General features: G+C 34.9%; 1 long non-coding RNA gene and 1 pseudogene across 1 annotated transcript; one reads left to right on the top strand and one right to left on the bottom strand.

Annotated features, from left to right (window-relative positions):
• Positions 1–9,702: 9,702 nt before the first annotated feature.
• LOC120208342 lies at positions 9,703–10,584 on the bottom strand. Its single transcript, XR_005524311.1, has 4 exons — positions 10,515–10,584; positions 10,185–10,308; positions 10,070–10,109; positions 9,703–9,755 (listed from the first exon to the last, which is right to left on the bottom strand). It is a non-coding gene; the product is annotated as an uncharacterized LOC120208342 (long non-coding RNA).
• Positions 10,585–18,235: 7,651 nt separating this feature from the next.
• Positions 18,236–23,479, top strand: LOC120208335 (annotated as a pseudogene).
• Positions 23,480–23,594: the final 115 nt, after the last annotated feature.

Raw genomic sequence — 23,594 nt, 5'->3', positions numbered from 1 at the left:
TCGACCATCATCGAGTTTCGGATCCTCCATTGATGGATAAGGTTGCTGAAAGAATGGACTAATACTGGATAGGGTGGGTAGTAGGACATGCCTTGCACGGCTATCCTTGAAAAGTTGGCATACCACCAGGTGGAGATTGGATAGTCCAGGGAGGAAACATGGGATGCGGAAACCAGGCCTGGAAATATTCTTGCCGAGCAGGGGTCTGTTGATCCATGGGAGGCTTCTCATATGGCGATAACGGAATTTTACTTATTTCAATCCATAATTAAAACAAATGGATGAATACCACAAAGCAAGAATATTCTAACTGAGATATCAATTATGTGGTAACCAGCAAAGTAATGAAACAAGTAACTACAGATGGCGAGAGTTTGCCAGTCCCGAGATCAAGTCCAAACATATGGAGTGGGCGGAAAATCGGAGCAAAACCGAAAACCAATGATAGTAGTGGTTTCCGTTAAATTATAAACAAGACCTTGTTTCAACATTGAGAAAACAAACAAGTGTCTCCGTTTTCCATAAGCATCAGAAACTAGGACCATCTAATGCACTGAAGCAAGGCCAGACAGATGAACATCAGTGCACATAATTACACATGGACGGAACATGCTGATAGATATATCAGTAAATCACGGATAAGAGAAATATTAATTTTCAAATTACACGAAAAGAGCAATAAAACTAAAAGTAACTCCCTTCGCTTCAAGAAGAAAATCGACAAGTTACTCAGAGATTGTAAGAATGTGTTGTGTCATAGAAAAGGAAATCTCGGAGAAATATACCTGTGCTTGACTCAACAACATATTTCCATTGTTTTCTGAAATTCCTGGCCATGCTCCCTTGAGCTCTTTCATAGCAGAGAAATCAGATCGCCCAGCCATTGCTTCAGTTGCTTCAATTTCAAGCCACTTCCCGTCTTCATGCTTTCTTTTCCATAATTCAATGAGCTTTACACAAGCATCCCTGCAATAAAGAAAAAGAGTTAATCGAGTATGCAATCGTGCATGAAGATATCTGCTTGAACAAAACTAAGTGCCATGTTTGGAATTCCAATTACCTCAAACGAGACGCTCCAAACCTTTCAGAAAACGAAATCAAAGGTGTCATCTCATCAATGTTAAAACCAGCAGCTACAGCACGTGCAAAGGCCATGCCTTGCTCTTTCTGCAGCACTGTCTTCCTTGTCTCAAGGACTTTCAAAAGTTGCGCTCTAGTAAAATAACGAAACAATATGTTAGATTATTCCAACAAATTAAACATTATAAAAAGTGATGGTATTCAGCACTATGTTCTTCATCGTCAGCATGACAAAATGTGACTTGTTTGTCTGCCCTTTTTAACTTTTCTTGTTCTTCTATATATAAGCATTTATTTACTCGGGCAAACCATGCGGTGACAGTTTGAGCTGTAAATGAGACGAGACAGATCGTGAGTTACTCGAGATCGGCTCGATCAAGGGTCGATAAATACTCGGATCAAATGGACTCGACTCGAGTTCTTAACGAGCCGAAACGAGCTATTTGATATTCGACTCGAAAAACTCGTGAGCAGCTCGAAAGTATAATATATTAAGATTTTATTTAAAAAAAAATATTATTAATATTTATGTATTGATTTTAAAAAAAATACAGTAAGATTTTCATGTATTTAAGGTTCAGCTTCGAGTTTGAGTTTGAGGCTTTAATCGAGTTAAGTTTAAGAATTTTTTTTATTTCGAGCCTTTTCGAGCTACTCACGAGCTTCAGTTCAGGATTTCGAATTCGAGTCGAGCTTGAAAATTTTAAACTAGCGAGTTTTCGAGTCGAGTCGAACTCAATTTCAGAGTTTTCGAGTTGAGTCGAACTCAACAATACTCGACTCAGCTCGTTTACACCCCTAGTGACAGTTGTACCCAAAAAAAAACATGCAGTGACAGCATTTAGCTAATTAACCATTATAAATATTAGGAGTATATACTGAAGAGAAAGAAGTCAACAAAATGTCATGCAAATATCGAAGTCCCTAGAAGCCATAATGTTTTTGTCCTTCCTCGAATTTTTTTGCATCCTTTCAGATAAGGGTGTAAGCAAGTCAAGCCTACTCGCAAGCTACTTCGACTCAACTCCAGTCTCCAAGAATATTCAGATTTGACTGTACACAATTCAGTTGATCTTTAGTATAAGCAGCTAAAACTGTCGAGTGAGCTAAGTTTAATCGTGTACACCACACCTTCTACAGTTGAAGGTAAAGCAGCCCAAGGAACACAGAAAGAATAAGTTATTTTTGTCTGTTAGATCAGCATGAGTATCACATCCCCTGATATTTTACACGCTTACAAGTACTGGTATTTAATTACTGTCATAAGGTTATCGCATTCATGACATCGGTGATTGACTCGCCCAACTTAAGCCTTTTTTGGGAACTTGATGGATGGAAAAAGACATCAAACTACTCAAAATTTGAAGTGGCCGCCAAAAACTATAGATAACATGCAAGCAATAAAAACTATTCACACAACCATAGTAAAACATACTTTGGATTTCCTTGCTGTACAGAAGACCCATTCGCTTCAGGTGGTCGTGCATCAGGTTGTTCGCGTGTTGTGAGTACTATAAAATATACGCAAATAATGTGCAAGTATACACAATCGCCCAAGTAATAAAGTGATGAGTGAGTATCGTCTCCACAGGGATTGGAAGGATGTTGAGTAAAGTTTATGCACTATTCTAAAGTAATTAAGTATAGCTAATGGTATTCACAAATGATTATGTTGAAGCAAATGAAATGTGTATGAGTAACAAAAGGAAACGTCATGGCAAAGGAAAATGGTAAAAAACAGTAAATAAATAGAAAATAAAATAAAAAGAAGATAATCCTCACGTGACAAGCTTTCAATGAAATGAATGGTAGGGATTGATCTAAGGATGCTAAACTTATTTCTCAAGTATATTTAAGTTTTCTGGACTTCACTTACTCGACAGGGCTTTCCTAAAATGTTCTCACAGGAACCTAACAGAATAGGATGCCAAGGCATCTGCTCTCACTCAACGATGTTGGACAGCCTAACCTATTGATAAAGACACCCTTTTTAGTCGTTGAAATCATATCCTAGTCTCTTCCGAGTTCTAAGGGATTAGGTTATAATATTCCTAGGCCGGTTCAAAGCCCCTTGAAAATACCATAACCCATTGCTTATGAGGATCTTATCTTGCGTTTCTTCCGAATACTTACAAGTATTTTTAGCTTTGGATTCTTCCGAACACCTAACCTTCATCTAAGAAATAGACATTTCCATGCCTCTTACAAGCTTAGATGGTGAAGCATTCACAAGCAAACAAATAAAGAACCAAAATAAACTTAAATATACCATTAAAAATAAAGTTTAAACATCCATTAAACCAACCACCACCAAATAAGTTAGTTCATGGTACGGTTCGAAATATTCATAGAAAAATCCATAAAATATTCGTTCCAACAACCCACAAATAAATAAATAAAAATAACAACAAAGGGAAGTGAGAAAGAGCATTCGACGCGCGCCACCGGAGGTCTCCTCGGCCACCACGAACCGCCTTAGCTCGCTAGCTCCTCTCGGCGCCTAGCTCGCCACTCCTTGAAGCTTTATCAATGGAGGAAAACCCAATGAAGAAGAAAGGAAAAGGGAAAATAAAAATATGATTTTTCTGCTACAATATGTGTCTCATTTCTTCCACACACTCTCTCTCTTGTGCACCCCTCATACCCCTAAAATCACATGTTGTGCATGAACCTTATCCTCCAAGTGTCAGTGGTCCCCTAGCAGGTGTTACAACCATCATTTCACGTGCAGAGCCAGCTGTCCACGTACAGCTGTATATTTTAAAATACACAACCACCACAAATGCAATTACATGCAGCTACATACATCTAAAATGACTTATATGTACCCTTAACAAGCAATAACTTAAGTCAAAAAGGCCTTAAAAGTAGTCTTTTTACAGAGTTATCACACCCCCAAACTTGAGCTATTGCTTGTCCTCAAGCAATGGATAACAATTAACACAATCAAAATGTCATGGCAATTTCAACAGTAGGACAGCAAGACAAAAATTGAATTTCAACCCTCAGAAAAATCGGCTTCTACATGCTAGACATATCAAGAATTCAAGTACTTTTCCCTAGGTCAAGATTCTTTATGGTGTTGTGTGTGTGATTTATTGTATCTAATTTATACTTAACGAATTTAGGCAATTTCTAATTGAGTTCCCTAGTTTTGCCACGGCATTAACTCATTCATTAAGCACATTTATACTCCCTTTTCACTTACTACACATTTTTTTTCTTATTTTTTCACTTTTTTTACACTGCTACGAAGGGAGTCAGTCATCACACACCTACCATCCACACTCTAGGTGAAAGGGAGCATACCTTCCACCCCCAAGCTAGTCAGACAGAGTCATCCCGTGACTACTTTCATTCACTCGTATGCGCGTGGCTGCCATTTATTAAAGAGAGTTCCAGGCAATGCCACGACAAAGAGGAGTATCCCTCTACAGCTATGCCGAAGCATTTATTCACGATTAAACAAAATTCAGAGATAAGGGAGTTTTTTTTAATTGATTTATCATTTAAGCATAATACATATTTTAATGCCAAGGCTAACCAGAGTTCTTCATAAAAATTTCGTAAGTTCATTAAGTATAGAGAACATACAAATCATGTAATAATAATTCACAAAGCATCAAGCCCTAGAGTCAGTTCTATCATTCTCAATAGTCATTTACATTCAATTTCTAGCCTAAAAAGTTCATCTTCATCAGGTATCATCAAAACATTTCCATCTAACTGTCCTACCATTTACTGATGCCATGGCATAACATTATGCTAATTATCATGCACATGTTCTACAAAGAACACTACCTCCCCAAACTTGAGAGAAGCATTGTCCTCAATGCTGAAAAAACTAAGTTAAACTAGACTACATGCTATGTGATGCGATGCAATTCCATGCAAGGTACCTTGTCTTCCTAAGATGGTGGTGGAGTCGCGCTGGCAGTGCTAGTAGTATTGCGTCTGGTGCACTTCCTCAGTGATGTGGGGCTTTTGTCAGGATCAGAACTGGGTTCAGCAGCTGGTGTGCTAGGGCCTTCAGTGTTCTTAGATGTTGAGGTATCCATACGCCCAACAGATGACTTCAGACGTCATCTAGTCCATGCTGACTGGGTTAGCATCCTCTGGCTTGGGTGTATTGCCTTGCTGAGTGACATTTACAAATGTCGTGTCATCCTCAAATGATGGCAAGATCTCATCCAGAATGACTAAAAGATTATAATCCCAATGTGGGAGCATCTCTTTGTGAACAGGTGCCACGACTGCATCTTGTTAGAGCCTCAATTGCATCTAGCTTGTCGTGGCATATTGGTTTGCAGCAGCCTGTGAAGTTCCATCGTGAGATTTCATCATATTCATCCTTCAAAACACCCTTTGTCCTAAAAAAAATATTTCGTGATTTCATCATATTCATCCTTCAAAACACCCTTTGTCCTAAAAAAATATTAAAATTAAAACTAAAAAAATAAAACAAATAAAAATAAACAAACAAACACTCACGACAAAATAAAACTTCTAAAACATAAATTAAAAAGGGTTCAAGGGATGCAAACTCCACAATATCATGAATTGTTATGGCATTTTTGTCGCGTTCGATTGGAGCACCAGTATAGACCAAATGCTCCACATATATAACAACGCCACCTTTAGTGTAAGTCGATAAAACCCGATTGTAGGACCTTACAGTAGTCCTCTCTTTTTCCTCCCGTGCAGTGGCATCTTTTAATTGCTTGGGCAGCAAAGTCATTCAAGAAGTATGGGTCATCATCCTGCATCAATCTGTTCTTTCCCGCTATTCAAGTACGGAAGCAAAACACCACTAACGAGAAAATTGACATTGTCAGCATACCACAAATGCCGTGGCAAATAATAATTCTCATCAGGGAATTGTTTCTCCATTTATTTCTTAGTGCTTTAACATGGGTACATAATTGGGGTGAGTAAATTCAATGAAATCCACAGGTTCTGATTTCGTACCTGGTCTAGCTATGAGTAAGCTAGATTGACCCGCCTCTTTTGAAATATCCTTAACACAATCTCATAGCTAGGTTCTTCTAGTGTTTCCCCCCCAAACTTAGCATCTTTGTAGATATAGGTGCCACTCCCTGAGGTGAATGTACTAAATTGCTCACTGCCTTTAGCTTAGTGATTTCAGTATCACTAGGAAATATGTCTGGTTGGTATTCTTGTAATGCGTGGCAATTTGATCCACTGCATTTCCAAAGCTCTCAAAGAAAAACTATGACTTTGTAACCATGCCCCTTGACTTTGTAATAATTCTTCTTGACTCTTAATAGATGCATCGTTATCTTGTAATAAAGCCTTTGTAGTTGCCATAAAGTCTTGCATAGTGGCCTCTAGAGAACTTGTATTAAGTGAAGATGTTGTCCTTGATTATGCCATGGCATATTCGTTTGCAAGGCTGGGGGCTCATCTATATACTGCTGCTGAGCGAGATGACTGACATTACAAGCTCATTGATTTTCCCATGAGAAATTGGGATGCTGACTCCATCCATTGAAGCTTCACATAGTTGATGGACTTTTGATTGCTCGCATTCACATTCATGGTGATTGCCTTGGCATAACAGACATGCTAAGCTATCAACCTTCACTTCTTTCACCTCCTTAGAATTTTGCAAATTCTTCAACATATTGGTGATGGTAGAGAGTTGGGCCGACACTGAATCTTCAGCTTCCAACTTGAATGTCCCAGATGCCTTCCTTATAGTTTCAAACCTTGAAGAGGGAAATTGGTAATCATGGTTAGCATTCGATCAAGAATGCCAAAAGCTCTCCGGTGATTGTCAAGCAAAGTGCCATTTGTCGGCATCTAGCATCATCCTCGTGGGTGCATTGGCTCCATTGTAGAACATCACGACTTGAGTCCAGTCGTGGAATCCATGGTTGTACATTTGCGAAGCAATTCTTTGTAGCGATCCCAACACTCATACATTGACTCGTCATCAGCTTGGTGAAAAGATGCTATGGCATTCCTAAGATGGTTGCTCTATTCGGTGGATTATGCCGTAGCAAAATTTTTTGCACAATTCAGTCCAAGACCTTATAGAGCCGGAAGGTAATCCATTGAACCATGCCTGGCATCATCTTTCAAAGAATATGGAAATAACTTCAATTTCACACATCTTCATGCACACTTCTTGTCGAAAAGGAGTCACAGACCTCCAAAAATTCTCGAACATGTTGCCTTGCATCCTCATGAGGAGCACCACCAAACTTTCCAATCAAGTCCAACATGTCGAACATAACTGGTTTGAGCTCGAATTGGGTTGCCTGAATCTGGGAGGTATAATAGCAGGTTGTAGGTATCTAAGGTGGGAGCTAAGTAATCTCTAATAGTTTGTGGTCGAGCAGCATTCCTAGCATTTGGAATGTCGTGGCATTTAGAACTGCAGGATCCTTCACTTGATTTTGAACAACATGAGCCTCAGGTTCTATATGAAATAATGGTTCTTTGGGTCTTTTACGTGTCATGCGACAACGTAACACCTGAAAAAGGTAAACACAAAAACAAGTAACTATGTACAAAGAAAATAAATAAAACAGTGCAACAACTAAACTCAACATCATCAATTGCCAATCCCCGGCAACGCCAAAACTTGTTCGCGTGTTGTGAGTACTATAAAATATAAATAATGTGCAAGTACATAATCGCTCAAGTAATAAAGTGATGAGTGATATCGTCTCCACAGGATTGGAAGGATATTGAGTAAAGTTTATGCACTATTCTAAAGTAATTAAGTATAGCTAATGGTATTCAAATGATTATGTTGAAGCAAATGAAATGTGTATGAGTAACAAAAGGAAATGTCATGGCAAAGGAAAATGGTAAAAAACAGTAAATAAATAGAAAATAAAATAAAAAGAAGATAATCCTCACGTGACAAGCTTTCAATGGAATGAATGGTAGGGATTGATCTAAGGATGCTAAACTTATTTCTCAAGTATATTTAAGTTTTCTGGACTTCACTTACTCGACAGGGCTTTCCTAAAATGTTCTCACAGGAACCTAACAGAATAGGATGCCAAGGCATCTGCTCTCACTCAACGATGTTGGACAGCCTAACCTATTGATAAAGACACCCTTTTTAGTCGTTGAAATCCTATCCTAGTCTTTCGAGATCTAAGGATTAGGTTATAATATTCCTAGGCCGGTTCAAAGCCCCTTGAAATACCATAACCCATTGCTTATGAGGATCTTATCTTGCGTTTCTTCCGAATACTTACAAGTATTTTTAGCTTAGGATTCTTCCGAACACCTAACCTTCATCTAAGAAATTGACATTTCCATGCCTCTTACAAGCCTAGATGGTGAAGCATTCACAAGCAAAGCAAATAAAGAACCAAAATAAACTTAAATATATCATTAAAAATAAAGTTTAAACATCCATTAAACCAACCACCACCAAATAAGTTAGTTCATGGTAGGGTTTGAAATATTCATAGAAAAATCCATAAAATATTCGTTCCAACAACCCACAAATAAAATAAATAAAAATAACAGTAAAGGGAATTGAGAAAGAGCCTTCGACGCGCGCCCGGAGGTCTCTCGGCCACCACGAACCGCCTTAGCTCGCTAGCTCCTCTCGGCACCTAGCTCGCCACTCCTTGAAGTTTTATCAAGTGGAGGAAAACCCAAGGAAGAATAAAGGAAAAGGGAAAAAAAAATATGATTTTTCTGCTACAATATGCGTCTCCTTTCTTCCACACACTCTCTCTTGTGAGGTGTAATATATAATAAAAATATCTAGGGGTAATGATGATGTTGTTGGATATTGTTGGGGTGCAAAATACCCCTCATACCCCTAGAATCACATGTCAAATAAAAAATAAAAATAACAGTAAAGGGAATTGAGAAAGAGCCTTCGACGCGCGCCACCGGAGGTCTCCTCGGCCACCACGAACCGCCTTAGCTCGCTAGCTCCTCTCGGCACCTAGCTCGCCACTCCTGAAGTTTTATCAATGAGGAAAACCCAAGGAAGAAAAAGGAAAAGGGAAAATAAAAATATGATTTTTCTGCTACAATATGCGTCTCCTTTCTTCCACACACTCTCTCTTGTGAGGTGTAATATATAATAAAAATATCTAGGGGTAATGATGATGTTGTTGAATATTGTTGGGTGCAAAATACCCCTCATACCCCTAGAATCACATTGTGCATGAACCTATCCTCCAAGTGTCATGGTCCCCTAGCAGGTTGTTACAACCATCATTTCACGTGCAGAGCCAGCTGTCCACTACAGCTGTATATTTTTATCGTTTTTTTGTGCCAGAATGCCGAGGCATTTCAATCTGCTTTAGCGTGTGATGCCGCGACATTACTTCTCAGCTCGCCTATTTTGCTTGTTGTTTCCTGCACATCACAAAAACCACACCTTCCTCCTCATATAGCACCTTAATAAAATAAAATAACACAACCACGACAAATGCAATTACATGCAGCTACATACATCTAAAATGACTTATATGTACCCTTAACAGCAATACTTAAGTCAAAAGGCCTTAAAAGTAGTCTTTTTACAGAGTTATCAATCAGGCTTCCAAAACAAACAAAAAGAGTTAACTAACTTGCATAATTTAGAAAATGCTAAGAAGCTTAGCAGATCCTCACTGCATAAAGGATGATGGCTTTCTCCTGCAAGGAATCCGGTGTAGCCCTTTTGCCTGATCAAAGACATTAGGTGTTAATACAAGAACAAACAAAAATTAAAAACCAAAACATAAGATTTTAGAACTGATGAAGAAAGAATTTTGGAATGGAAAACTTGAATGTGCAGATATGTACTAGTAAGCAAGAACATTTATTAGCTTGACAGTAACTCCATAATCAGCAAAGTAACGCGAAGATACAAAATGAGTAGAAAATATGATATAGAATGACTTTTTAATCCACGTTCAATCCGTAATTAAGTTTAAAAAGGAAGTAATCAAGATGAATCACGATTAAAGAACGTAGGCAAAATAGTTACTAACAGTACCTTCTATGCTTTCCAAAGGTTTTCCGTGATGTTCTTCCACCTATCGTAAAAATGAACAAATAGAGTTATCACGTGTACAGTCTACATATAATAGACTTGCAAAGATTTTACTTACCCCAGTACTCAACCCTATATTGTTGTTGCTTTGAATTGCAATCACCTCTTCAATCTGCAAAATCTCTGACTCAACGGTGTACACTCGTTCCAATATCTCCGGAGTATTCACAAATCGAACAAATCTTCAAAAACAAAAACAAATAGTATCTCATGACAACTTCAAAGGTAAACAAAGATTCATCCTAGAGCAGTTTCGGTTAACGAACTCGGTATCACAACGGACTCAAATCAACCATCAAACTATCACAGCAGCAAAAGAAAATTGCTCCACATCCTATCTTCATACTATATCAAACAATAAACGCACCAAATAAGCTTAACAACAAACCTTTCTATGGTTCCTTTTGTAAACCAAGTCGCATTGAACCAGGGTCCGGTTGAAGAATAATGGAATAACCCCCTTTCGACATCTGCTCTTGAGCAGTCTTCAAATGGGCAAGATACGGATTAAGCAAACCAGAAGCCACTTTCTCTGTCTTCCATTGGCAGATATCACCGATTCAAACCTGATGAAGGCAAAGCAGAATATATATAAATCTATATCCACAAGATTATACACAACAATACCACATTCTAAATTCACTGCTCGAAACTCCGCTTGCACTCAAGGAACACTACTCGAGCTCGAGTCGGTAAATCACTTAGCTCACTCAAATAGTTCGATTTTACTTCAAGTTTAATACCAAGCATGCTTAATACCTCTACCAAGCTAAGTATTAGTTGCCCATCAAAGAAAAAGCATTACAATGGAAAGTTCAGATAGAAACATAACTGCTTTGGAAAGTGAAAAAAAAGTATTTTTTAAAGAGAGATGGAGGATCCAGAAGACTGCTTTTCCTTGAAGTAGAGGGAAGTGTAGAGCTGAAAGAAAAAAGAAAATTGTTTTCTTTCCTTCAATTTGCCTTTTGGGGAGTAAAAGGAGAGACTGAAGGGGTATAATGGGAATTGAAGTGAAGTTGACGACAAGCATAGGGAATGCGGAACGTAAAGGTGTATACTGTAGTCGTTGATGAAATTATGTTTACGTAAATAGCCTTCTTTTGTTTTTTTGTCAACGGTAAACAATGAATTTTTATATGGTTAAAATACACCCATATGTCACTTAATTATTAGTAAGATTATACATAATTCGTCTAATTTTAAAATGTTACAAATAAATCACTTAATTAATCGATTGCTATAATAAATCATTTCATTGTTAAATATTAGGCGACTTTATGACCTTAAATATTATATTTGTTAAAAAACATTTAACATGCATACCCTATAAACATAGTTATTTAAACCCATGATATAAAGAAGAATAACACTCTTTTTAACCACTAAAGTCACTTGATCGATTCATTTAATGTTTTATTTTATAACCATTTACAAGTTAGTCGTTAAAATAACCAACAAATGCGTGACATATGACATTCATCATCTTCTACGAAAATAATAAAATACAAAAAAAAAATTCGTTTTAGCAATCGAACAATTACAAGTCTTAAAACACTTTTTTGATAATTTATCTATTGGTACATTAATTTGATCCATGTCTCTTCATTATCATTTTTTACGAAATCAATAATCACATGTCCCAACAATTTGTCTAAAAAACACTTCGATCGTCAAATTCATGTGAAAGTTAAATCACGATTAAACTCTAGAAAACTAGTCTCAGACCATCTCAATTTCACTTGTAGTAACGAATCAGGTAAAAAAATTGCATAGAACTTGTAGAACTCATCAATGGAAGATAATGATTTTTTTAACAAATAACCTTAAAATGATTATAGAATGAAATATTATATACCTACTTGGTTAAAAAATTAGGTACCAAAGCAACGAAAGATATAAATTTAAACACTTATTTTTCATTATATGGAATTGTCTTATACACGGATTTTGTAAACTTTGTATTTATACGAATCTATTTATTTTTATGATTTTGAATTTATGATTTTAGTTTTAAAATTTTAAATTCTAACATTTTATATTAAAATGGATAACTTTTAGAATTTAGGGTTTTGAATTCAATGTGAATTTGGATCCATCTTACTTTTGCCTATCCGGTTTACATTTGTTTTGTTTTGATTTGAATCCATTTTACAACTTAACCCGTAAAATTGGTCCAGTAGGTATATGGATTTTTTATTTAGCCTAATAGAGCAAGTAAAAAATTTATTTTAGGATCTATGGTATTTTTTACAGTGACATGTAATTCGTCACGTCGAGATGACGAGTTTTAAAAAAATATTTTTTATTCTAACTTTTTATCTCGATATGATATATTTTAATAAAAAAATTATATTTTATTTTATCACCTCAAGGTGACGAGTTTGAATAAAAATATTTTTTTATTGAAAGTCACTTCGACTTGGCGAGTTCTAATAACACTGTAGATCCCAAATATAAACTGAAATGTCCTAATAGGTTAAATAAAAACATTATCCTTATGGGCCAAAAACCCAACTTAACCCTATTGAATTGGATCCATTATCGGCAAAACGTCGGGTTCTTGGCCCAACAGTACGACTTTGTTTGCTTGGTATTTATAAATTATGTTTAATTTGAATTACAATGAAATCTAATGTAAGGTAAAAAAATTTAAATATAACTAAAAATATATGTTTTTATTATGTTTAAGTAATAAATGATTTAAAAATAAGATTATGCATCTTAATATTATACTTGGAATTGAAACACCCACTAAAAAATCTTACTAAGAATCAATACCTTACAGCCACGAAGATATTGTTTCCCCATAGGCCATAGATGCCTCAAGACTAAAAAATCACCAATTATATATATTATAATAATGGACAACTTTTAATTATTGGTATCGATTACCTATTCCACCTAATCGATAAGTTATTCGTCCAAGACATGACAAGCTTCAATGACTATCGTTCCTTACGAGATTCTTTTTAACAAGGAAGTATAATTAGGGTAGTTCTAATTTTAACTTTAATTATTATTTAGCAATAAATTTGTTTTATTTAAGTAGAATTATGAATATTCGAATATTAATATAAATATTTTTTTAAATAAATCTTATAATATTTTAGTAATGGTAATTTAAAGTTGGATAAACAATAAAACAATTAAGTTTCAATGTGAGACAAAAATAATGTAAGGGCAAAGCTATACAGTAGAATTTTAATTATTTAAAGCCTTCAAGCAACTACCAAAATTATATTTTAATTATATTATAAAATTGAAGGAAATAAGTAATACATGTAATTGAACATTACATGATACGGAAATTGTAAAATATTTAAAAGGTGATATAATGTAAATTGTTAATACAAAAAACATATTTTTAAGAATTATTATAGTTGTCTTCAATTTATAACTATAGTTTTAATACGGTTTTTCAACTTTGAACATTCTAATTTTATTCTTAAATTATTATTCTCATAATTAATCCTTATAATTTTAAACGTTTTAATTTCATCCTCAAACTATATATAAATAGTCCTTATAAGATATATTTATAAACTATTTTTGATCAATACATTCTTACATACGCAGTGCTCAACCCAAAACTTCAAGGGATAACAATAATCTCTTAATCAATGAAGTCACTTAATTCGGTGTATATATATATATATATATATATATATATATATATAAAATCGTGTTCCAAATCAAATCTATAATTGATTGGTGCTTGCTCGGATCCTAGTTTTGCCAATTTTCCTACATGCATAACATAATATACATCCATCATCAAAATATATATATATAATAATAATGTTCAATTTGTTTTATTTTTTTTGAAGTGTCAAATCAAATAAACGAAATTGATTGTCCTTTTAATTTTCATTTTTCAAATGTAAATTATGATATATAAAATAAAATTGTATTTGTATTTAATATATAAATCATAATATGATATTTATAAATAATTTTTGCCTTTCACACCCATGAGGTGGATAATTACATAAACCATAAAACTACCATACATCAATCGAAATAGCACTCCATTCAACCAACAAAATTCCTTCTGGTCGATCTGAAACACAACCTAATTAACAATTTTGTACCATGTTTGCTAACCAAAGAACAACAGGTTACCAATAAGCAAAACAACACAATGACACACAAAAATAGCAAAACAGCAAATTCATCTTGTCACCTATAATCATGAAAAGCTATTACAAAGAGAAAACTTCAACCATGGAAGCATTCAAATATAAAAGACTTTGGACTACGAACAAAATCCAGCACACACGGAAACTTTGATGGCCACAAGAAATTCATCCAAACTCTATCTGCAACAGAACCTTATCAAAAATCTGCTCTACTGTGAATAATTTGCCCTCGAACCGTGATTTGTTTATACTCAGCCAAATATTCCAAATCAAGCCGAAAAACCCAATATGCCATAAAACTCGAACTTTAGTTCTAATTTTCTGTGAAAACCAGTTTTGTAAAAGCTCATTAACGTTCATGGGAAAAACTATATTGACTTCCCACACCTTACACCATCGCTGCCAGATTTCCAAGAAACACCACAATGGAGAAAATACCTCGCTTAACCAATTCCGAAACCACCGGCAATCTTGGTGCATAGCTTTCCACACAAAGGCAGAAATTTAAGCGGAACATACTTAGACCAAACCAGATTCCAAGTTGGATTAGCCTCTTTACCAACTGAATCCAATTTAGTGCAATAATCCTTCGAATTATATTTACCGTCAGACGAACCTGTCCACTTTAACTTGTCCGACCGTTGACCTGAAGGAGCAGCTCTTTCCAGAACTAAATTAAACTCACTCTCCATACATCCAATTCCCAGACGAATAATCCTCTTCTCAACTGAATCTTCCACTCCCAGGCACCACGAACCCAATTCCCTACTCATCAACGTACCAGTTTTTTTAATCGCAATTCCATAAATTCGAGGAAAGGATTCTTTTAAAGAATGTACTTCAGTCCAATAATCTATCCAAAAATCAATTCTGGACCCATACCCATACTACATCTACCTCAGATAAGAACCCATCCTCAAACAAAACTGCCGGGTTATAATGTCACGCAATCCAAGAAGATTTACGATTGTTTACAGCTCTTGGCAGAAGAAATTCTGGACCATAGTTATTCCTCGCAACTATAATCTTTCTCCCAAGCAATCGTTGTCCTCACTAAAGCGCCAAATCCATTTATTCAATAAAGCTCTATTTCTAGACTTTACATCAAAATACCCAAACCTCCATAAGATTGCGGACCACAGACCTTAGTCCACTTGATCCAATGAATCCCTCTATTGGACTTAATATTCCACAGAAATCCAGCTATAAGCGAATTAATCAAATCAGCTATGTATTTCGAATTGAAAATAAGGACATGAAATAGACCGGCAAGTTAACCAAAGCAGCTTTAATCAATGTACTACCCCCAAACAAAAGCATTTTACCTTCCAACTTTGAAGTCGATTTCTAAGTTTATCAACAATAGGTTGCCACATCAATTTGGAATTCTTTTTGTACCCTAGTGGAAGACCCAAATACGAGGTAGGAAGACTCTCCCAACCACAAGAGATTGAATCAACCCATGTAGAAACCATACTATCGTCTACATTAATTCCATAAAGCTTTAACTTCTTCATATTTAGCTTCAGTCCAGCCGCAACTTCAAAAATTTTAAACACCCGTAAAAGATTTTTTATTTTTCCAGCATTCGCTTCCGAGAAGAAAATGAGGTCATCAGCAAATTGAATGTGCGACACTCCTACTCCAGAACCAATATGACCCCTCCACACAACCCTGAGAATTGATTTCTTTAGCAGTCCGCTAAGGGCCTCACTAACTACATTAAACAGAAACGGCGACATCGGACATCCTTGTCTTAGGCCTTTCTTAATTGAAAACTCCTTGAAGGGCATCCATTAACTAGAACCGAAATCGAGGGAGTTGAAATACAAAGATTGATCCACCTCCTCCATCTTTTGCCGAAACCCATTTTTTTTAATACTAGACTCAAAAAGTTCCAGTCAACTGTATCGTATGCTTTGCTGAAATCTGCCTTAAACAAAACAGCTTCTTTCTTACTTTTCCTCAACTCATCAACAACTTCATTTGCGATCAGGGCACAATCCGTAATCTGTTTTCCAGCCATAAAGGCAAACTGGTTTTCCCCAATCACTTCTCCCATACAACTAGCCATCCTTAGCCAAAACACGAGCCACGATCTTATACAAACTGCCTACTAACGAAATTGGCCTGAAATCGTCCGGAGTAGCAGCCTCGGATTTCTTAGGAATGAGGGCAATAAACGACTTGTTGAAAGAGAAATCATCAACATTCCCACGATAAAATTGATCCATAAATTCATAACATCTGCTTTTATGAATATCCAGAATCTCTTGAAATCCAGATTAAAACCATCCGGACTTGGTGCTATGGATCCATGATGTTTTAATCGTGAGCCAGACCTCATCTTCCGTGAAAGGACCTTCAATATATCTTCTAGTGCCTGCAGTGATTCTTTTAAGATGAACATCAACCTTCAATAAATCATGTCTCTCCTACTCCCACCATTAATTGACAAATATATTTATTTTTGTTTTTAAAAAAAGATGGATGTTATCCTAGAAAAACCTAATCAACTGTCACAGATTTTTTTAAAATAACAAAACATTTTCAAATATAAAAATAATATCATAATTTAATGCTTATAAAGTTATCACCTAACAACAACAATAATCCCTATAAAATCATGCTAACAAAGGCTAATTTCATATTTTATTTTACGAATTTAACAAATTAAGAATAAATATACGTTTTCGGTAATAAATTTGGGTTGAAGGTTGAATATGACATTTGAAGGGTTTTTTATATATATAAACAGATATTTAAATTTTAATTCTTAATTCAAATTATATTTAAATTTATTTATATAGTCAATTCAATATTCATGATATTTATTCAGTTAAATACCATAATTTGACCTCTTAATTTAAACTGATATCTAAATTATCTTCTGAGTTTAAATTGGATTCTTTCAGATTTAGCTCCTTCCAAATTGGATGGACTTAGACAAATATAAATGTTTTTGTTTCAAATATGAAGTATCATTTTTAACTAAAAAAATCAAGTTCAGATATGTAATTAAATTAAAAAAATCATAAGTACAAAATAAATTAATAAATCAAATTGAAGAACTAATTTAAATCATCATAATAATTTTAAGTGCAAAAATGAATTAATAAATCAAAAATGGTTTAAAATTTTGTTTCAAAGAAACTCCATTTACCAAAATATATTACTCACAAATTGATAATTTACATATTTTATGATATAAACTTATACTCATATACATGGATAATGTATGATTTTATATTTGGAGGGACAAACTTATAAAATTTTAAAAATAGTAACTTATAAAATTTTAGAAGTAAAATAGATTCTCAATAAAAATATAAAAAATAAAGAAGCGAGACTTTAAAACTTTTAAGAGGAGCGACCACCTCCACCCACTCTCGTTCGTCCATCTCTACTCACATTCTCACACTCAAATAATCATAAAATTTAGTTATAGGGTCAGAAATTTAGATTTTATATACCATTTTTTCTTTTTAAATAATGGGTGGTTTTATTATGTGACAATTAATTTAAGATTAATTTAAGATGATTTTTAATTTAAAAAGTTATCATATTCAACTTAAAAAATTATAAATTTATAACATTTTAAATTATAATAAAAATGTTATATTGCGGTGGTTTTAAGGTTTGTAATTAAAAATTATATAATTATAATAATTTTAATTACAATAAAAAATATTATAAAAAATATACATTTTTTGTTCAACCTAAAATGTTACATGTCCAACATAAAAAAATTATACTCTTAATAACATTTTCGATTATAATCAATCTCTACTATTTTTTTAGTATTATATAACATGTATTTTAGTCTTTTTTCTAAAATAATATTAATATTTGAAGTTAATTTTTTTAATTTTTAAATCTATATTTTTTTATAAAATTTAGGCGTACTATATAATATCAATAGTTTTTACAATAGTATAATTATCAATTAAATAATTCAACTTCCTCTCTCTAATCATCCGTTTTCATTTATCTCCCTCTTTGCAAGCACAAAAAAGAAATCATTTTTGTTCGTTCAAAAGAATTTTCCGAGGAAATTAAATCATCATCTTCAAAACCAAATCTAAGGATCATCGCCCAAAATTCTTGCCCATAAATTCGTTACTTTTAGATTCTCTCCACTATTCCCCTTTACCGGGGCAATCAAATATACCCTCTTTTTTCTTTTTTTCTTTTTTTTATATTCCTAAGCTTTCATCCTTAAACATTTCTCTCTACTTTTCCCTACCTAGAAAAATGCAGTTTGATGGCTGAAAACGTTTGTTTTGGTTCACTGATTAATGGGTATTCCCTAATTCCTCAGTCAGTTTTCTCCCTTTGTTTCCTCTAGTCACTAAAGAAGTTAAAGGATTGTTTTTTTCTTCTTCTAGAAGGGTGGTTTTGTGAGGGTTTCAAAACTGGGTTTGGCTCTTTGGAATTGATAGATTAGAATTTTAATGGATCTGAGAGTTGCTTTAAAGAGAAGGGTAATAAGTCAATTTGTCAATAATAGCAAAGCGAATAAGAGGGCAGGGGTGTTTTTTCTTTCCCTTTATTGTGTTATAGTTGAGTGTAAAAGTTAATCAAGACTAGAGCATGGAGCATATTATTGGTGGAAAATTCAAGCTTGGTCGAAAGATCGGGAATGGATCATTTGGTGAACTTTATTTAGGTATTATAATACTGACTTTGTTTTCTTAGTTTTTCTTTACATTTTATCATTGATTTCGATTTTTTTTGGGTTTTGCAGGCGTTAATGTACAAAGTGGAGAGTGGCGGTTAAGCTGGTAATGTTTGAAGTTTTACCATAATTCCCATGGAGTTTCTGTTTTAGATTGTATTAGTTGATCAGCGGATATGTAATATGGAATCGTTGATTTAGTTCACTTGTTGCTCTTGTGTTCGATATTATGCCGTGATGTATTTCTTTGTGTTTCATTTGGATGACTTGTACTTTAGATCATGCCATTTTTTAGGGAGTGTAAAAATATTTCATTAATTCATGTGTATACATTTGCTATTATGTAGATGCTAGATTTAGTGTTGTAGAGCTATCTTGTCAAAGGAGATCAGGTGGCACCTAGCATTGTTTAAACCCAAGCAGTTCTTTTATGCCATTGAAATCTAAGTAAACCAAATAGTGATCTTTCTGCTTTTCTTAAGTAGTTCACTTAGTTGGAGTTTAGATGTATGCTTCATGTTTGATGTGATGATAATATTCAGCTATAAGATTTCTTTATATCTTTACTTTTGTGACTTGATAAAGGAATTAAGGTAAGAATTTGATTGACCAAGACTTATTTGGTGTATTTTCGAATTGGAGCATGTGACATTGTTGCTGACATAGGGATGGATCCATCAATTATTTAAGCTGATAGCTTTATATTATCTTCTTAAGTGCTTACAAACATTCTAGAACTTACGTCATTAGATTGTAGTTATGCTTCTATTATTCCATTTGATAATCTAATTGAGCTTCATTATATCGTCGCTGCTTGAAGCTTTGAATTGTTTGACTGTGATTTATTTGGAGTATTCTTAGAATTGGAGCACTGAGCATGTGGCATTTGTTGCTGATATAGAGATGGATCCGTCAATTATTTAAGCTGATAGCTTTAGATTATCTTCTTTAAGTGCTTACAAAATTATTCTAGAACTTATCTCATTAGATTGTATTATGCTTCTATTATTCCATTCGACAATCTAATTGAGCTTCATTATATCATTCCTGCTTGAAGTTTTGAACTGGTTATCAATATATGTTGTATTGCTCTCATTGTTTGCCCAGGAACCTGTCAAGACCAAGCATCCCCAACTTCACTATGAGTCAAAGCTGTACATGCTTCTTCAAGGAGGGAGTGAGTCTTCAGTTTTGTTTCACTCACTTTCTCTCATCTTTTTTTGTTCTTACTTTCTGTTCATGTGCAGCGGGTATTCCTCATTTAAATGGTTTGGAGTTGAGGGTGAATACAATGTCATGGTTATTGATCTTCTTGGGCCAAGTCTGGAAGACCTATTCAACTATTGCAATCGGAAGTTTCTTTAAAAACGGTGTTGATGCTTGCAGATCAGCTAGTGAGTATTCTGCCATTTTTCAGGGAACTTTAGTTTGGTTAGTTGGCTACCTTACTAATGCTTGCTCTTTCATTGTTGGTAATTCAGTTAAATAGAGTTGAGTATATGCACTTTCGTGGTTTTCTTCACCGTGACATAAAGCCTGATAACTTTTTGATGGGTTTAGGGCGCAAAGCAAATCAGGCATGTTCTTCTCTGTTTATTCCCCACATTTAATGGCACATGGATTTGTTTATGGATGATGAGGCATGAGATCATGTTGATAAGATTTTTACACAATTTTATATGCCATTTGAAATATCATTTTCCCTTAACTGAAATTTTAGTTTGACATAACTTATCTCACTTGTTCAACAAGATATCCAAGTACGTTTTGCTTAACACTGTTGTTTTCCACATTTTCGCTGCAGGTATATATAATTGATTATGGCCTTGCAAAAAAGTATAGGGATCTTCAAACACAAGCACATACCATACAGGTAATACTTGTGATGTATTTGTGGAATTTGATGTTTCCTCTTGTAGATTGATTATCAATTGACCCAACTTAAAGAACTCTAATCTTGACTTAATTCTTTTGGTAATAGATTTAAAGACCACAAATTCTCATGGATAGGATAGTAGCATGGAAGATGGTTAAGATTTTCATTGATTATGTTTGTAGCTCTTCAGCATACCTTGACATCCATTTTCGATGCTAGACTTAGAGTGCCTCATAAACAATTTGGTTTTGTAATTAACTACTACAAAATTTTGATACTTAATTATGCTTTTAGCTGTGCTGTAGTATCAATTGTCAATTCTTCCAATTAGTATAGCTCATATCATATGTTGCATGTATGTTTCTTTGGTGAAGTCATTTAATACGTGCCACACCGACCTCATCCTGCACTATTTTCCCTTCTTATAAACCCTTTTACTGCCCATAGACTCTCATTTAAGTTATCCATTTTTTTTCTAATAGGGAAAACAAGAATCTTACAGGAACAGCTCGATATGCAACTGTTAACACTCACCTTGGAGTTGGTGAGTGAACTTACTGCATTTTATAGATATGGGTTTTACTTTCAGCGAACACTCATCACTTTGGACTATTTTGGTTTTATGATATTATCCAATGTGCTTTACATAACTTGCAGAGCAAAGCAGGAGGGATGATCTCGAATCCCTTGGTTATGTGCTTATGTACTTCCTTAGGGGAAGGTTGGTTGAACACATATCTGGTTGCTTACTTCACAAACCTTTTAAATGTCGGGTCATAGTGTGAACTTATTTTCTTGTTATCTGTCTCAGCCTTCCATGGCAGGGCTTGAAAGCTGGCACCAAAAAGCAGAAGTACGACAGGATTAGCGAAAAGAAGATGCTTACCCCCATAGAGGTAGCATTACTTGTATTGATACCAATGAATTCTTTCTTTACAAATAAGTAGTAGAACTTTTAAAAAAAATCCTTCTAGTTCCCTTCATGTTCAAGAAATCAAAGGTTGATTGTATGTCTGACGAGTAATATGGCATTTTTAGGTCCTTTGCAAATCATATCCTTCTGAGTTCACATCATACTTCCATTACTGTCGATCACTACGGTTTGAAGACAAACCGGATTATCATACCTGAAGAGGCTATTCCGAGACCTTTTCATTCGAGAGGGTTGACTTGCTATTCTAATTCTCACATTAAAATTTTGCTTACCTTTTGAAATTGTTTATTTTTGAACATTGAATGAGTCTTACAGTTAGTTCATCATGAATTTGCTATAGAACTTTTATTATGGAATCTGCTTTTGAACTCTCATAAGTATTGATTTTTACAACAATCCGGTGCAGGTTATCAGTTTGACTACGTATTTGATTGGACTATGCTGAGATATCCGCAGGTTGGCTCTAGCTCAAGAGCACAGGTCAGCGATCTTTAACTTGATGGACTTGATTTTCATGGAAATATTAGTTTTCTTCATTAAAGACGCACATACTCTGTTTCGTTTTATTCTTGAACAGTCAAGCCCAAAACCTGGTTTAAACCCCCCAGGAGTATCTGCTGAAAGAACTGAAAGGCCTTCAGGTGTGTTCCTTTTCACAACCTGGTTGAGAATATGAAAATTTAACTATTGTAGTTAAGACACCTAAACTTGACCATGTTGACATGTTCTGACCTTGATTTACTTAAGTTCGCCAACTTATGGGTTTAGCACATCTCTTTATTTGCTCTAGTTGGCCAAGAGATTCGTGAAAGGTTCTCTGGTGCTGTTGAGGCATTTGCGAGACGGAATGGATCTGGGCATGGGGATCAGTCTCGATACAGATCTTCAGATGTGCCATCATCCAAGGACGTGGTGAGCGACCCTGCTGCTGCATTTTTTTAATGGATTTCATCTATTGTTTTTCAATGAGTGCTAATTTACAAGTTTTCTTATGATTTTCTCTTGAACTTTTTCTCTCCTTCAGCAACCTGATTCTGATAGGGCTCAGTCTTCCTCGAGAAATGTTAATACGTCAAAGAGGCCTGTTGTTTCTAGCAACCGACCTGGCTCCTCTGGTGAGCCTAGTGAAAACCGGTCTAGCAGATTGGTCCCGAGCTGCAGTCGCCTGTCAACCACTCAGAAAGTCCAACCTGGATTTGAATCCAAATCATCTTTTACTCGTGCTGCAGCCACAAAAGGTGGTCGCATTGATGCTCTCAGGAGCTTTGACTTCTTGACAATTGGAAGCGGGAGAAGGAAATAAATGGCATGCACATCTGGTACTAAGGATTTGGTGTTATGAAGGAGATCTCGGTACTATAACTGTATTTTCAAACAGTTTAATCTGTATATTTGCGTCCTTGATTTGTTTCCATCCACAACTTCACATATCCCCTGAAGAAGTTTCACCTCAGGGAAAAACTCATCGAACTCCTTCCTTGTGCACCCTTTCAGGTATTATTGTCATTATCATGCCTCTAGAGTGTCATTAAAGAAAGAGCGAAATGATATCATTGTCATCACCTCATGAAAATTGTTCATATATTTCCAAGTTTCAACTATTAATTCTAGCTGTGTAATAAAAACACGTGATGTTTCTTTTATTTCATCAGAAGCAAACAAGAAGACTGCTTATGAAGTATACTAACAAAGACTTTCTAGCTTTCTGTGTCATCTGCTTTCTCTATATCTTTGCTTCGAAATTATTATTCTCTTTGAATATCTACCAATCCTTTTAAGGCTTTGCCCCTCGAGAAGTACGACTCTCTTGGTTTGAACCAAGGACCTCCGACCGAGCTTGA

The sequence above is a fragment of the Hibiscus syriacus genome, unplaced genomic scaffold (assembly GCF_006381635.1).
Source record: "Hibiscus syriacus cultivar Baekdansim isolate YM2019G1 unplaced genomic scaffold, ASM638163v2 tig00000538_pilon, whole genome shotgun sequence".
Taxonomy (NCBI): Eukaryota; Viridiplantae; Streptophyta; class Magnoliopsida; order Malvales; family Malvaceae; genus Hibiscus; species Hibiscus syriacus.
Note: the sequence above shows the minus strand (reverse complement) of the source record. Positions and strands in the feature narration are given on the sequence as shown.